Genomic DNA, 12,500 nt, shown 5'->3' on the forward strand with positions numbered 1-12,500 from the left:
TATATATATATATATATATATATATATCATATATATATATGTATGTATATGAATATATATACACATATATATATGTATATACACACACACACACACATATATATATATACCGTATATATGACAAAACAGTTATCATAGTATTGGGTACATTTTGAGATATATTTCACCTCCAGTTTTACATTTCACTTATTGTTGTAAGGGATTCCTGATTTTTGTAATTCATCTCAATAAATTACTTCTGTCAACGAAGTTGGGTGGAGGTTATTTTTCACCCCTGTGTGTCCTTTTGTCAGTTTGTCTGATTGTTTGTTTGTGAACAATTTCCTGGCCACAATTTTACTCTTAGAGCAGTGAATTTTTCAGGGATTAACTGGTATGATGTTATGTGAAAGTGATTCAATTTGGAAAGTCCAAGGTAGAATGTCAAGGTCAAGGTCTAGCAAAGGTAGACCGAATCAACCGTAACCTTAACCTTAAGTTTGTACATGGTTGATTCTGGGAAAGGCAAACTGATATCAAGAAATGCGCTGTTGTGTGGAGGTCTGCACTCTCAAAGAGTGCTTTTCTAGTTATTAATCAGGTCCTCCTTCATCTCAAAGAATATTATCTTTCCAGGCTAGAGTTTTTTATTATTTTATTAGGCGAGCCACTTACTCAGAAATATGCAATTATTGACTCTTAATAAAGTGAGAAAAGTCGTCAACGTTTATTAGGAGGAAAAGAAACTTCCTCTACATGTGGTTGATAGATAAAGATGAATGTTGGTCCCAGTTATCTCTAGATGTGTCGATTGGCCATCGTGTAGAATACCAACTCATGTTCTTACTTTGTGGATGTCATGAACTTCAATGACAGCTCATATACTTCTACAAAAGTAAGACGTATTCAGAGATAACCTCTGAACATGGTTAAATTATGCTTTGTAAGCCTAGGAATTGACAATAAACTCAAATTTCTCAGACGATTAATTTTTATTATCTGATAAAATATTATTCCTTGACAGTATTGATACACTAATTTCTTCATCAATTGTCCAAATTGCAAAGCATCAGTAGGTGTATATCCTAAGCATGCAATGAAATCAAATACTGATGCAAAATTCTTTATAATCATTGACATTCATTTACACTATAGTAATTTATTGTATGTAGATCAAATTTATTTATTTTATGTTAAAGGACCTGTGAGAAAGGTTATTTTTTCATATTAAATGTTAATGTTAAGTTAAAACATTGTAATGATTTGTAACTCAAAGATGTCGTATGCTAGTACAAGAGCTTCTGGATATTTCTTGTAACTTATTGTCGTCCCTTGCTTTACTTATTGCATATAATAGTTCGGTCTAGACAATCAGGAACTTTTGAGAAAACGTCTGTGGCTTATATAAGAGACGGCAATATGGGTGTTTAGGAGAGATTATTTTCAGCCACCATTAGGTTAAGGCTGCTTTTGTGGAAACATAAGCTTTTAGAATAAGATAAAGAATTCTCAGAATATGGATTATCATCATAGGCTTTGTTCCTGATTATCCTCTTTTGTATTTAAAAATGCTTTCTGAAATTTTATTATTGACTTTCAAAAATCGCCAATACTATCTTCATCTGAATCTTAAATCGTAGAGTCTTATAAAACACAGGCCTGTATTAGAATACGGCGAATCTGTGTAAATTGTTATTAATAGGTGAACGTTGAGTAATTTGTGAATCTTGTAGAATATTGTAAATACTATCATTATCGACAAATATAGTTATTGTTATGTTTGCTTGTTATTATATAATTTTGCTTTTACTGTTTTGCTATTTTCTATGCAGAATTAATAAGGGAATAAGACATTGAAGTAGAATTGACTTAATCTCTGTTTTGATACAGTTGATCGTAACAGAATTGGGGGCCTGTCCTGAGTATGAATTTTCATTTTATGTGAAATTTAACGATTGTTCATAAATCAACATTTTGTCAGTTATACAAGATAGCCATTAGACATGTCAAAGTTTAACGCATCTAAGTTTTTTGATAAATTTTGGAAAGATCCTCACATTGAAAAGTTAAGTGATCTCAAGAAATCCAGCTTAGTGAGATTAGGCAAACATCCTGAGTTTAATGTTAAATATTTGATGAAGAAGGATGATGCTAAATATGCGTTAGTTCAACATTTGGTTGAAGATGAGGTGTTATATCAGGATGTATTGATAGTAAATCAGTGTTTTTAGGTTCATCAGCTATAGAAATTTAATGCCTTAGTATAGAAGCTTGTTTAACAGAAATAGAGTTGGAAGCTGAAGCAAGAGAATTTATTTTCTTTTGTGTGAACAACTTCCAGGTCACAATTTTAATCAGAGTAGTGAAACTTTCAGGGATTAATTTTTATGTTGAGACATGGACGTGCTTCAATTTTGAAAGTCCTAGCTCAAAGGTCAAGGTCAAGGTCGATCGAATTAACCTTAACCTTAACCTCAAGTTCGCACATGGTTTTCACACAAACTTTGAATACTCCTATGGTCTAAATTGAATCTGGGATAGGCAAGCTGGTTTAGAGAAATAAGCTGCCGTGGTGGAGGTCTGCACTCCGAGTGCTTTTCTAGTTTCAACTATTTTGCTTCCTTATGTTGCTGATGTGTTTCAAATGTACAGATGTATTATATTCAGTGCTATTTCATTGATATCTATTATCGTGGTAAAGCCAATTTTTTCACACATTATTTCTTAGACTTTGATAACAAAGTGTCGTCTGAAATCCTCCCCCTTTCGAAATTCCTTTTATGACTTATTTTCTTTTAGTTTAATGTGGAATTTCACTTATGTCCAATTTCCTTTCTCTGACCTGCATATCAGTCTATCCATGAAAATGTTTAAATTAGAGGTAATTTGTAGGGTCTTCAGAATGAATGGTATAAATGATGATTTATTAAGTGTGATTGAAATTTTTATGATGGAAATTAATAAATTGGTAATATAGAGTTAGGAAAGGGAATGGTTTGGTGTGAAAGTAGGTCTGAGACAAAGATGTGTTATGTCCCCTTGGCCGTTCAACAGATTTATGGATCAAGTGATCAAGGAGGTAAGAAAAACTGCAGGATAAGAAAATGAGTCACAATTGGAATGTGTTACAGTTTATATTTGTTGGAGAGGCTGTATTAATCAAGAAAAACGAAGGCAAACAATAGGTATTCATATAGATAGTAGAAAAATAGAAGTAGGTGATTTGCTTATATATATGTTACTAAATGTAATGGATGATGATAATAGTGGGTTGCCTAAGCTCCCACCTATTTCAAATTGACGTAGTGTTTTCAATATCATTTTGGAAGTAAGAGTCTATGGATTAATTCTGATTCGAGTGCCAAGCAGAAGAAAAAAACAAATTGACCACTAACATTCAAGATGGCTGCCAATATCCAGTTTTCTTTGTATTATGCCTGAAAAATTTTGTACTATTAAACCCAGAACGGTGATTGTGGTCTCGATACCTAGGTTTGCATGTATAAGTAATTGAATAAAAACATAAACATGATTGGAGCATATATTCTACTGTATTTTATCGAGTTCTACTTAGAAGAAAATGCTTACACAATTGCTTGAGACAAATCCTTGAGCAGTACATTAAAAAAGAAATGGGCTGACAAATTAACCAAGAGCCCTTTATACATAGTATTGGAAAGTGTTCTTGTCCAACTACTTTGCAAGTAACAATCTACTATTTACAGCTCCCCATTCCGTTGATGCCATTGCTGCTCTCTTTGACATCATCATTCCTACGCCTTCTCTTCCAATTCTATCTGCTCTTCCTGAGTATATATATATATATATATATATATATATATATATATATATATATATATATATATATATATATATATATATATATATATATATATACATATGTATATATATATATTTATATTACCTTGGTCTAATGTTTCTCTACTAATCCCCGTACAATGTTTCAGTGAAGGCCAAGATATCCAAATTTTATTTTATGAACTCATTCTGCACTTGCTTCAACTTCCCAATCTGGTTCATGGCGCTGACATTCCAATTATCAATTTTAATTTTCCTTTTTCAGCATTTATAAACGGAGATTCTTAGCACCCCGCTACGCCAGGGACTGGGCGCCATTCTGTCATAGAAATATGTATATATGTCTATATATTCATATATATATATATATATATATATATATATATATATATATATATATATATATATATAAGATATTTTACATGTGACTTTCCTATATTCAAATATTGCGGTGTCTTAATTGGAACTTGGCAAAACTTAATTAATGCTAAAAGAAAAGATGTAAACGTAGTCTTTGATATTGCATGTTATATCTGATGCTGACATTTGTTTCCAGGTATTAGTATATGGCATTTGCCAGCGTTACAGCTATTTGATAATGGCATTAAACAGCAATATAATGACTAAAAATGTGTAAATTCCAAAGTCGAATAAGAAAAATTTGGATGAGTGGAATATGAATTTATTGTTGTTACAATGAAACACTGATATTATTTTTGAAATACAACGATAATCCATCACAAACCTTCAAAGGAGAGAGGGACAGGAATCACACTCGTTGTCATGGGGTAGGACTCTTCTCCTCAACGGGAGGAGACGGGGAACCATGACAGGAAGAGGAGGTCACCTTCATTTGATGTTGTCTCCCCAAGCAGTCCATTTCGCATTCCAAGAACAGACTTCCAGGTCGCCAGTCAGTGGCAGTCTTCAATGCTGCAGCAGGAATGGGATATGCCTGTCCTGCCAACCGGTGGTTCTTCCCCAGTGTCTGCCAGAGCCCATCAAAAGCTTCATGGCCCTCACCACCTTGGCTTTGCACTCTATGGTGGGCTCTTCTCCTCTTCCCGTGACCGCCGTAGCCCGGAGGAAGTGACTACCGGAGCATGGGTGAGTTAGAACTGCTACATACGACAAGGCACCCGCTGCCTCGGCTCTGCCCACTACGGCGGGCTCCGCTCCCCCTCTTATGACCCCCACAGCCTGGTGGAAGTGTAACGCCCCGCTACTTGCAACACGGCTCTCACCGCCTAAGGTAAGCCCAAGGGCCATACGAGGGATTGCTACTCATCTCTGTCAAAGACCCTGATGGAGGACCTCCCTGATGGAGGACCTGACTTCCCCAGACGAGTCTTCCACCTTCCGCAGAATCATCACCTTCATCCAATGACGCTCTTCAGTGGTGGAGATTTGGTTGGCCACCCGCAAGAAGTCCTGTTGCCTATGAGCTTGGCCAGATCGTAGGCCACATCTCAACCTTCCCCAATCTGGATGGGGACTTTGAAGGGATGGAGAACTCTTGGCTGGCCCATGGAGCCCATGGTGTGAGCTGCTTCTACTTCCCCCTCCTCCAGGAAAGGGATGGAACCACTACCGCCCCATTCTCCGTGAGCAGAATGGAGTCACTCCCCTTCTCTGGCTGGGTCCCGAAAGCTATGGAGCAAGCCGCTACCTTCTCCTCCTCCTGGAGTAGGATGGAGCCACTCTCCTCCGGTTCCATCGTCACATCCTCCTCCAGATGAATTAGTGGCTTTGGACTCCGAGGGCAATCATCACCTCAGGTGGGCTTGCCTGCCTCAGCTGACTCCTCTGCCCTCCAGACCGTCATCGGGAGAGTTGTACCCAGCAACATAGCCCTTCTTTGGGGTCACTTCCACTCCTTACTCCATCCACCTGAGACCCACCACCAAGGGTCGCTTCCCCAGGTAGCAATATTACCGGAGGCACCCCTCATCATCAGACTCCATGGTTAAGTTTTTACAATCTAGTTACGTTTATGAAACTGGCATAATTGCGGCGCCGACCCTTGGACAGTATAATTCTTAAGGGAAGGCTTCCGTATCTCTTTCCAGGACGCTCTGCTCATCTCATCAGTGACTGGAAAGACGCACTCCATTCAACCAGAGGACCAGTTTCGGAGCAGGCCCTTAGAAGCGGAGATGGAGGTGCCACGCAGAAATCGGATGACAAGTAGCCTCTTCCTGGGGTAGAAGGCCACCAGGGATTGGAGACCGGTGAAAGGTCTTTCTGCCCTCAAATTCTTATACATGTCAACCTTCAAGATGTAAGCACCAAGGACAGCCCTGGTGGCCACCAAGGAAGGGGACCACATTCTATCCCTTTTACTCAAAGGATGCACATGTCCAGATTACGGTACATCGTTCCAGCTTTGGGTGTACACGTCCAGACTACGCTACATCAATCCAGCAAAAAGTTCCGCCTGGATCAAGTGGGGTCTCCCTGTTTTGAACCCTCTGTGTCATGATGTACATGTCCCTGCAGGTGTTCACCTGTGTCTTCTCTCTAGTTTCCCAGTGGGCCTACGAGAAGGGATCGGACTCCAGCAGTACCTAGTCGATTGGTGGCTAATTTTCTCCGCAAGGAAGCCCTTGTTGTAGTAGATGGACGATCCGCTGGTATTCTATGAAGAACTTGGGGTAGTGTTCATCTGGCAGAAGTCCCATATGTCCCCGTTGATGAGGACAGTTTACCTAGAGTTGGAGTTTTGTAGGGTGGTAGCCAGTGCCTTCCCAGCGGAGGAGCGGCTCGACAGTTTGGACGCAGCTGCCCGCTGTTCCTACATGGGTCTCTGGCATCCTTCAAGGACTGGCAGAGTTTAGTGGGGCACCTAGTGTCCCTAGAGAAGTTGGTCCATCAGGATACGATCAACTTCTAGCTGGTCCAGTGTGACATACATAGGAGGCAGAGACCTCTGTCAGGGAATGTCTTCAGCACCTTACCTTCGTCCCAGTCTTCCAGGGAAGTGCTGCAGTAGTGACCAAACCTAAGCAACACACTGGAGGGAGTCTCATTACGGGATCCTCCTCCAGAGTTCCTATTGTTCATGGAGGCATCCAAGGAGGGATGGAGGCCTCACCTGCTGATGGAGTCCCGGTCAGGGACTTGGACCCTCCTAGGCGAAGGCTCTTCACATCAACGAGTAGGAACTTCAGGGGTCCAATAGACATTTCAGTCCCTCTGTTGTATGGTCCAGTGGACGGTAGTAGCACCAATGCATGGCAACAGTATAGTGGTGACCCACGTCACGAAACAAAGGGGCCTTAAGTCTCATCTGCTCTGCAACCTGACAGGGGAAATCCTTAGATGGGCCACAAACAGTTCGACATCTCTGGGGGCAAGGTTCATCCCAGGAAGAAGAAACGTGATGGTGGACGGACTCAGCAGGATAGGACAGGTGATAGGCACGAAATGTCCCTATATCCGGCCGGGGCAAGTCAACCAATATTCAAGTGGGGTTCCCCTCACCGGACCTCTCCACAATGGGCCTCTATGCGATGTTCCCAGTGTTCTCTTCACCGAACCCAAGTCCAATAGTAGTCATGGGTGATGTCCTCCAGCACCCGTGGGGCAGTTGGGACTCTTACACTTTCCTTCTCTTCCATTTGCTGTGACAAGTCCCAAACAGATTTCTGGAAGCAAGAGTACAAATCACATGTTTGTAGCTCCATAGGGGCCAGACAAGCCATGGTGGCCAGGTTAGGAATGGCTCCTGTACCTAAAGGAATTGGAGGTAAAAGAACCATGGCCCCTCCCATTCAGGGAAGGTCTCCGGAGATAGCCCCACTTCAGAAGGTCCCACGGCAGGCTGCAAAACCTCTCCCTTTATAGGTGGAGGTTATCCAGCATCTCCTGAATCAAAAAGTCGTTTCTGGGAGGGCAGGCACACAGATGACTGGCTCCCATCTACCAGGTAAGTGGGCAACGTTTGGGAGCTGGTGCTTACAGAGAAACTTGAAGCCCTCCAAAGCATCCATCCCTCAGATAGATGACTGCTTACTGGACCTCAGGTTGGACTAATGTATCTTGATCCCAGCTGTGGAAGGTTACTGACCGGCACTGGGCCAAGTATACTTGCTCAAGGGGTTGGAACAGGGGCCCTCGAAATAGATGGCTAACCACCTGGAGAGCTTTGAGGTATCGTGCTCCCCCCAGCTCTTATGGGCTCCAGAGTGGGACTTAGCCAAGGATAGAGATCTGTTGTTGAAGACACTCTTACTCCTGGCCTTAGCCTCATCCATAGCCTCATCCAAAGGGTTAACAAGTAATACAACCTGCCCTACGAAGTACGATCCCAGCAGTGGAAGGTTCTGAAGACAGTTTGTCTCCGAAACTTAACCTCAGTCAGAAGGAATTGCAAGATGCATGGCATGTTCCAAACTAAAGGCTGGAAGAAGTTAATGTTCCGGTTTGTCCCCTCCTTCGTGGCGAAAACCTCGAACCCATGAAACAAACCCCATGTTTGAGGAGTTTTCAATCCTTGCTGTTCATAGATCGGGCACCAATGAAGACCTTGCCCTGTGGCCTGTCAGACCTATGAAGGGGTACCTGGCTAGGACAGCGTGTCTGTGACCTACCATTTAGAGCCTCCATGTATTCCACTGATAGATTGAAGGAGCCGGTGTCAAGGAATACCATTTCGTTTAGGAAAAGGCAAACGATTAGAAGAGCCTATATGCCAGCAGGATGCACCCCTCCTAAGTCTACGTAGCCACGCGAGGTCGTAAATCAGGACTTCTCTGGCATTCTCCAGGATATGGCAGTCTGTCAAGTCTGGAAGGCGGGGTTTTGGGAGAGGGACTTCACCTTTCTGTCACACTTTCTGGCGACTGTTTGGTCAGGTCCCTCAATGTGTTCAAGTTGGGATCTGTTGTGGGAGCACATCAGCTGATCTAACGACGACTTTAACCCTCAGTACTCCATGCTGAATGATAAAGTGGTAGTGTGTCCTATTCCCTATACCTCTCTCCACTTCACAAGCTTTTTCTTATGGAGTACCAGATGAAGCATCAGCCAGTCTTGCTGAGTGGGATTCAACCTTGTCTTCAACCATGTTGGGTGTGTTTCCCTTGTTAGGATGTTAATATATTCATTACCCAATTGGCCTCCTCAGGACAGCTTCCTCCTTTTTGCCACATAGGTTCCTTATTATCGCCTCCTAAGGATGAATCTCCTATTAAGGAAGTTTGGGTTAAAGTAAATTGCATCAGAACAAATAGCACATTTTAATAATTTGTATTTTTGCTTGCTATACGTATGACGAACTTCCTTTGAGTTACTGCCCGCCCAGCCATACCCGCAGGGTTCCGTAAGTTTTTCTTTGTGTCATGGGAACTGTAATGAGGATTTCTACACTATTGGTACCTGACCTGACCTGAAGCCTATCGGATTTTTCTGGTCGTGATTGGGTAGATATCCAGACCTCTTATTAAGGAAGTTCGTCTCAAGTATAACTAGGAAAATAAAAATTACTTAAAATTTGCTATCATTGGTCTGTTCAGAGCTTTTGTTTCATTTGTAAGGTCCACATTTTTTTAACAAAATTTTAAAAGAAAAATATGTACTTATAAACGATAGTTATTGGTAGTCTTTATTTTTTTCTATAGACTTTTTTCCCCTCTATTTGCGTAAACAACTCTAAAAATATTGGTAACTCTTTGTATCTTTCTATGTTTAATTGCCATTGCTGTTTACCAGTCTTTTTTAAGGTAACCCTTATTTTTCTCCCTCCCTGATTTCTCGTAGCCTTTCATGGTAAAGTTCCTGTGAACTCTGTTATTTCAGTACTTATTATCAAAAGAATCTACACGGTTAATATGGCTGATGATATTGACTAGTTTTTAAGAGATTTGGCGTTGGAAGAGATCTGGTGATATCCAATTCTCCTCAACTCTTCTGTTGTGTGTTTTTTTTTTTTATTGAATACCTTGTCTCTTTTTTATACTTTCTATCTTTAAACCTTTATCCATAGTAAAAATCGGCGGTTATAAATCATAATAACATTCTAAGACATTTTAAATCATACTAGCGTATTTCAGGCCATTTTATGGATTCTTTATTTCACAATCGTTGTCTAATAAAACTTTTCATGTTTTTAGATACAATTATAAGTTTATCATTATTGTTCTAGACATTCCCACAGCTGCTTTCATGGGATGAGAAGTGCTACTTGTTAACTCAACTATTCTTGCTTACTTCTTATTTTCCTTCTTTTCAATAGTTTCCAGTGATCATCCGGAAATGATTTTAACGACACTCATCTCTTTTGAACTCTGCCATTAGTTTTTTTTTTTTTCTGTGGAGGGTGTGTGGAGGCTGGATAATCACCCAGATTCTCCTTTTCTATGAATTTTTTCTTTTTCATCACCCTTCTTGAAAAAGCTTTATTTTAGTCTTGGTGAAGTAGATGTATATATATATATATATATATATATATATATATATATATATATATATATATATATATATATATATATATATATATATGTATATGTATATATATATATATATATATATATATATATATATATATATATATATATATATATATATATATATATATATATATATATATATATACTGACGCATGTTCGATAGGTGAAATTGGTTACTGTCAGCACTTTCAGGGGAATTTTCTGTCACTTTATTACTTCTTAGTAATAGCCAAAATTACACAATAGAATGTTTTTTTTTTAGACTATTATAGGATTTTTTTAAATTTTATTTATCTATATTTATTTAAAGAGCTAGCTTTATCAAGTTTTCCATAAAAATATTGTTTTTAGTATTAGTTTGATTGATCATTGAAAACCTTCATTTGAATTAATATTCTTTTGTCCGTGAAAGGTTTATACTAATCTTATTCGTTGAGTGCTTCTAATAGTTTTCATTTGTGAACATCGGAATACTATGAATTTTGTATTTTATGGCAATGCTGAACATTCTTTTTCAGAAGCTGGTTTAACACAGGGAAAGAAACTGTAGAGCATTTTCACTATCTTTGTAGACTATATTTATTAGCTATCCTTATAATGCTATGATAAGAAAATCATTCTCTTCTTGCCAACCGGATTCTTATTTCTGTTTCTTTTTCAATAATGTATACAAGCAGCGTTCCAAGGGATTTCTTTACTTTTGGTGCTGCCTTTTACTCCTGCCTTGTGATTTTCATTGTTTATCAGATCGTATAAATTATAAACTTGAAAGTTAGTCGATTTGAAAAGCATTTCAATAGATTGTTGTAAAAAAAAAATGTGTCGATGTCTTTATCCAAACAGTATATTGATATTCAAAATTTGTCTTTGTTGAAAGGAAAAATATTTCATCATCAAAGAATGTTACCATTACAAACTAGGTTTCTTGCTCCCCTTTCACTTCTACCGTCAGACCATATAGACATACCAACTCGTTATATGCTTTTTGTTAAACTCAGGATCAAAGGCTCTATTGCGTGGTATAACATTGGAGAATATTAACATTCTGACTATGAATATATTGAGTCGGTGATTTGGTCCGAAGGTTACATTTAGCCAGCAGGCCAGTGGTTGTTTACTCCTTTGTTTAACGAAAGATCAAAGATGTACTTTTTGATAGAATAATACATTGAATTCGTGATTGGGTTCGAGAGTTATAATTAAAGTCGGTGGAAAGCAATTTGGTGTTTCATTTTATACAAGTATTTATATGTGCAAATTGAGAGAGGAATTTTCTAAATTCTACGAGGTTAATAAATTTCTATTTTGAGTCAACACTGTATTCTGGCTAACGACCACTATCAGTGCGATCAAAAACAGAATTTAGAAAAATAATTTACTCGGAGGTTAAACCTGGCAGACACATCAACAAATGGTAACAGTAATAGTTAAATTCTGAAATTGGGAGAAGTTATTCAGTTATTATTTTGAATGAGCTAGAATATTAGATGAAATTAACACTTGAGAACCCGTATTCAGGAAAGTTAGGTGGCGGTATATTACTGAAAGAAATTAAGTTTTATCTCTTAACATAGAAAATGGTAATGAACATTTATTAAAGTCAAAATAAGGAAGAAGATGACTAGTTAAAAAAAAAAAAGATTCTGTTTATATAAATGGGTATTTTATTTCATACACCTAAAACAATTCTTTCATAGAAATTAAAACTGTGTGTATGAGCTAAGAATAGTTTAAATGGGGAGTGTTTTGAAATTTTGCAATGAAATAGAGATTTCCCCTACGCTAACATTTTATAGGCACCGGCGAGAGAGAGAGAGAGAGAGAGAGAGAGAGAGAGAGAGAGAGAGAGAGAGAGAGAGAGAGAGAGAGAGAATTATGACCCTTTCCAGTATAGTCAAACAAATGAGGAAGGTTGGCTCGGTACTCGAGTGTTTTAATTCATTCCTGAATTTCCAAGTCCCCTCAGTGATTTATGAACTTATGGATTTATAGAGCTGAAAATTTAAAATACCATACAAAAATGCATGAGTGGTTGATAAGTAAAGTGGTACCTTCCATGTCGTTCGTATGAAATGTGGTTTTGAAACGGAGCCAGTGATCCCAATACGATCCGCTTCAAAATAGAGTGTCGAAGTCATTCAGCAAAAAGTACCATTATAACTGAACGAAACAATGACCTAGCAGCATTCGATGCTAAATGTCAGTTCTTTGTAAAGTTTGGCATCAAAGTTACTTGTCTTCTGCTCTAAAATG

Source organism: Palaemon carinicauda, chromosome 8 (assembly GCF_036898095.1).
Source record: "Palaemon carinicauda isolate YSFRI2023 chromosome 8, ASM3689809v2, whole genome shotgun sequence".
NCBI classification, from domain to species: Eukaryota; Metazoa; Arthropoda; class Malacostraca; order Decapoda; family Palaemonidae; genus Palaemon; species Palaemon carinicauda.